Below are 5,973 nucleotides of genomic sequence, written 5' to 3' on the forward strand. Positions count from 1 at the left end.
TGATCCTAGAAGTCACTTACCATTGTTGGGTCGTTAATATGCCATTATTATTATCAATTTTGAACACTTATCCCACCCATTTCCACTATTCTTCATCATATCATTTGTTATAATTTATCATTTAAATCCATTTTATAAATGATTTATGCTCTTATGAATGAATATTATCTATTCTCCTTTATTTCTAATAAATTGATGATTATGCATGATTTTATCAATGATAGTTTTAACAAATCAGTTATAACATTATTTACCATTCTTAGCCTCCAAGATAATTTTCATATTGAATATTTGATTTTTAAAAGCGCCAACTCAGAAATGCGCTGGAATAAGGAGTGACAGTTTTGCGGTTGAGATTATGAGCAAATGGAGCAGAATCTGGAAAATCCGGAACATGGGTTTTGTCCAGAACGGGCCCAATTAACTTTGGTGAAGTACGGTTTGCCCAAATTCGGCTTGTACTGAGAGAAACACAGGGTTTTTTGAGCACGATTTTCTCAAATTTGCTGTTGCGGCCGTCCTCCAAATCTCAGCTGCAAAGCTAAATTCGTCTTGCTTTTGTTGAGAGATGAAAGGAAATATATTTTCTTGTTGATCAACTGGTTAGAATCAATCCAATTTTGTAAAAGAAATCATGTTGTACTTATCTTTATTGTAACTTCTCTCTGATCTCTCTATTTATATGAAAACAGAGATCAGAGATGAGGAGGACTTCAGGGTTATTTCAGGGGAATTGGAATAATGGAAGAATGATAGAAAAATGATGAAGAATGATGGTGGATTATCCATGATAGGATAGGGATTGTTGCATGCTGTAATTCTCAAGCATTTGCTGTTGTAATGATTCCACAATATGCTGATTAATACATGATTTGGGAGTTGATGTTCATTCTTTTCCTTCTGAAGTAACCCAACAGCGTCCGCTGGTAGCTAAGGGCCCAGCCTCTGGTGGAGTATGCTGCTGCTACTGTATATTATATTCTTTTGATTTCTGTGTGGTTTGTTTATCTTTATTGCTCGGTAATCTGACATGCTTTTTCATATGCTATTCCATGCTCTGCTACGATTAATTCATTAATGGTTTCTTCAGGAAATTTATGCAGTGACTCTGTATTGTATGAGTGAATCTTTTCAGAGTTGATTGCATGTTATTAGTCTAAACTAGCTATTTCTATTACAGAGCATTTGTACTGAATATTACTGTTATTGAATTCATTTGAAATCCTGATTATTGGAATTCGAAAAGTGATATTATTCTATTTGGAAACATAGTCGTATTCACCTTAATCGTCAGATTACCATATTAGCGTGTCGTGTGTATGTATGGTTGATTCTTGCTAATTCATCAATGAGTGCTATTCCATAAAGTACATTCCATCCAATTTTCCTTAAGAAAGAAGATTGCTATTTTATTGCAGAATGTGAGTTTAGTTCTGACTCGCGAGACTTAGTTTATTTGCTTGCTGTTCCATTTACTGCTTGCTGTTCCATTTCCTGTTTGCTATTCCATTTTACTTTCTGTCATTCCATTTACTTGCATTTGCTGCTTTGGTGTGAGAGAAGGTCTAAGGCTGTAGTGAGCCAGCAAGTCGCTGCTTAGCTCCCAGACCTATGGTCCATGCTCTAATTTCCTTTCCATCAGTTTCTAGAGGGATGGGTTATCGCTTCCGCACCCTTGACTGATAAGTTGCCTTGTGTGATTTTATTCTTTTAGAGAAATTTAGTCATAGTTTAGCAACGCTATACTACTAAGCATTACTCTTGAGTAAATAGCCGCCTCAGACTGAGTACACTCTTGAAATAAAAAGTCGTCCCTGGGTTGATAATTAATGTGAAGGTAATTAGGAGTTTAAAAGACACCTTTTTATCGCTCCACATTTTGGCGCCGTTGCCGGGGAGAGTGTAGCCATTTCTAAAGAGTAGTGTGAATCTGATAAGTGCCTGCTAGGGAAGAGTTGGATCTTAAAAACGGAAGGTAAGAACCTGCGTACGGAGCATGTAAAAGCCCTGCTCCCCCGTCCGCTTTCCAGCAGGACTGTTAAAGAACCTAGGGTAGAAATAGATGTTTGAATTTTTGTGTGAATAATTAGGAAAAAGATAGAAATTTTTAAAAAATGAATCACATGATCTCACGTAAGTGGTGATGTAAGCACCACCCATTTCACTAACCGATTGACAGGAACATTTGAAGAAGGAGCCTCGAAAAAAACACATGAAGAACATCTTATATTATGGTAAGAAATGGCTCACGTTTCTACTTTTGAATTTCCTATCAAAGATCAAGGAGGAGTGACACAAATGCACATAATTCCCCCATCTTTACCAAATTTTCATGGTTTGCCAAATGAAGATCCAGATACATTTTTATTTGAGTTCGAAATACTTTGTAAAGGATATGATTATTGTACTAATGATCAAAGATTGAAAGTGTTTCCTCTTACTCTAAAAGGAGTAGCTCTCCGATGGTTCATGAGCCTAGGTGGGAATTGTATCCAATCATGGGAGGACATGAAGAACATATTCTTGAAGAAGTACCAAGACTATTGCAAATCCAATGAAGACATTTTTGGTATGATACAAGGGGAAGATGAAAGTTTGGAGGACTATGTAGATCGATTTCAATACAACCTTCAAAAATCAAAATATAAGCATTTGGAAAAAGAGATCTTAAAAACACTCATTCTTAAAGGAATCAAAGATAAATTTTTAGAACTCTTAAATCTGATAGGAAAAGGTGATGTTTTTCAGTTATCATATGATGATGTTTGTGAGTTGTGCATAAGGTATTCAAGAGGAATCTCCAAGGCTGGTAAGAATCCTAGAGATGTTTTTTCTTTGTTTTCCAAATCTGCTACAAGAACATGAGACATAAGAGCTGAAATCAATGATTTACTTGAACATTTTAAAGTTGATTTTATTAGCTCTCTAAGTTCAAAATTGGATGTTTTGCAAGTTCATAAAAATCAAGAATTGGATGAAGTGTTTTACCCTAAGGACTGAAAGGAGCATCTCATAGATACTCACTCTTCCTTATCTAGGATGGAAGTAGCATATCAAAGAGGTAAGGAAGCTGCAACAAGGTCAAAACCACGGAAATCATGGCCTACAGGTATGGTTCAAAACACTCCCTCTCCACTTTCTTACTTGCATAATCCATTATGGAATACTAATGTGTTAGGGCAGCCATGTCAATCTCAATATAACCACCAGCAATTTTCTCTACAAGCTTGGCATGGTTCACCTTATGATTGCATGACTACTCTCCCCCATCTTGTAGCACAAGCACATTCTCCATATTCTCCACCAGCTCTTCCATAATATCTTGCTTGCCCATCAAAACCATTCACACAACCCAATCAACCATATCATCAAAATGCTCCATTCCTTACACATTTTCCTGCTCAACTAATTCCACACCCTCACCATAATAAATCAGTACAACATACTTACAATGTTGAAATGGCAAATTTACCCACCCTTCCCACCCATTCTATCTCACATGTGTTATTAGAGAAAACCTACAATGAGATTCAGAATGTTTCAAATGCAAAAATTGTAAAAGCTATGGAAGAAAATGAGGTTTCTTTTACTATGCATCAACAAGCTATTTTAAAAGCTCAAGAACTTCATGATATGATGGCTATGCGAAATCAAAAAAATAAAAGATATATTGAAGATTGGTTTCACTCCATCATTTGTTTCCAACATCACTCTATGCTTCAACAATTTTTTATACCATTTTTTGAAGGGAAGTTGACTTCTCATACCCTAATATCCATTAACATACATTTTTCAAATTTGGGTATGTGCATTTGTGAAGCCTTACTTCGAAAATGGCTTCACTGGAAGTACTAATATACGTAGTCATATTCATTTTTCAAATCAAAATAGGTTAGTGTAGAAAATAAAATAAATAAGGGAATAAATAAATGCATTTTGTTTTTTATGTAAAACGAGTGTTTTTTTGTTGCAACATGTTATGCAAATCAACATCGGTGATAATTTTTTTTAATAATTTGTGTATGTAGATGAATCATAATGGAAATAATAAGTTCTACAAACACTCATTTTCATTTTTATCACCAATTTGAAAAAATGCTTGAATTTCATTTTTTTTTTGGCTTGCGGACTTGATGAGATTTCTGAAAAAACAGTCGGGACAGTCATGTTTTGAGGGACCAAAAGTGAATATTTTTAAAACCTGTTTCTACCCTAGTTATCCCTTGATGTCTACTTTCTAAGCCAATTTGAACCACTCAATTTGGATTTGAAACGAAAAAGTTAGAAACAAAACATTGACAGGGTGTCTAGTGGGTAGCTCAGAAACAGAGCTGGGACAGTCAGTTTTTGGAGGCCTAAATCAATGAATTTTTAAAACTTGTTTCTATGGTAGATTCCCCTATGAATCTAGTTTACAATGCAATTGGAATCACTCATTTTTGATATCGTATGGGGACGTTATGATCAAAATACTGACTGTCTATCGTAAATCAGCACCCTTAAAACTATGTCTTTCCGGCTGTTCCTTACAGTATTTGACCTATCAATTCTTCTTCTCTTCAAAACCTGTTTCTATTGGAAATAAATAAATGAATATAATTTCATTTCCAATTTGAATCATTTGAATTCGACATCAAACGAAGAATCTATGCTTCAAATATCAATCGTTGGTCTAGATTGGGTAATTGAAAATGACTCTGTTATGCAGGTTGTTCTAACTAAAATGGACATATCATATCATTGAATTTTTGAAACCTGTTTCTACTGAAGATAAAACTTTGAATTAGCTCTCATTTGGCTTTGGAATCGCTCAATTTCGACAAAAAACATAGAAGTTGTGATTAAAACACTGCTGGTTAGTATGGTCGACCACTGCTCTCCCGCAAGTGACAAATAAAATTTACTCTGTTATTTTCTCCATGGATTTGTTCTACAGAGTAACTACTTGTTAGTTTTTTTGCATAATTCTTGGATTAGGGGAGCCGTGCACCTCCCTTTCTCCATGATTTAATGTTTTATTGCAGGTAGACACTCGTTTTTTGCAGGTCCTAGGAGAAAAAGAATGTCAATCTATGGACGAGTGATTCTTGAAAGAAATTTTAAATGAAACAAAGGAATTTCATTCAACTCATTACCCAATGGATTCATAATAGAAGAAATGAAGAATTGATTTCGATTTGAAGATTCATGTCTTGTCACTGCTGCCAAAACATTTTTCAAAAAGATCATTTTTTTTACATAATATCATAGCTGTTGTAACTTAATTTACATATTGTTTTTAAATAAAATGTTGTTTATGTTCTAATTTCTCTTATATTTTGTGTTTCAGGTGTTGCTTCATTCAAAGTGTAACTCATCCTTAGCATGAATGTTGTGAACAACTAATTTGTTTTTTGCATGCTTTCATTTTATGATTGTCTATTTTGTTGTTCATTTTTCATGTTTTGCTGTTCCTTTTCGAAATGGAACAACACTTCTGCACTTTCACGTTTTGCTGTTCCTTTTTGAAATGGAACAGCACTTCTGCACTTTCAAATTTTGCTGTTCCTTTTCGAAATGGAACAGCACTTCTGCACTTTCACGTTTTGCTGTTCCTTTTCGAAATGGAACAACACTTCTGCACTTTCACGTTTTGCTGTTCCTTTTCGAAATGGAACAACACTTCTGCACTTTCACGTTTTGCTGTTCCTTTTCGAAATGGAACAGCACTTCTGCACTTTCAAATTTTGCTGTTCCTTTTCGAAATGGAACAACACTTCTGCACTTTCACGTTTTGCTGTTCCTTTTCGAAATGGAACAACACTTCTGCACTTTCACGTTTTGCTGTTCCTTTTCGAAATGGAACAGCACTTTTGCACTTTCAAATTTTGCTGTTCCTTTTCGAAATGGAACAGCACTTCTGCACTTTCACGTTTTGCTGTTCCTTTTCGAAATGCAACAGCACTTCTGCACTTTCACGTTTTGCTGTTCCTT

Source organism: Pinus tabuliformis, chromosome 9 (assembly GCF_031772625.1).
Source record: "Pinus tabuliformis cultivar Carrire ecotype Pingquan chromosome 9, CPIR1, whole genome shotgun sequence".
Lineage (NCBI taxonomy): Eukaryota > Viridiplantae > Streptophyta > Pinopsida > Pinales > Pinaceae > Pinus > Pinus tabuliformis.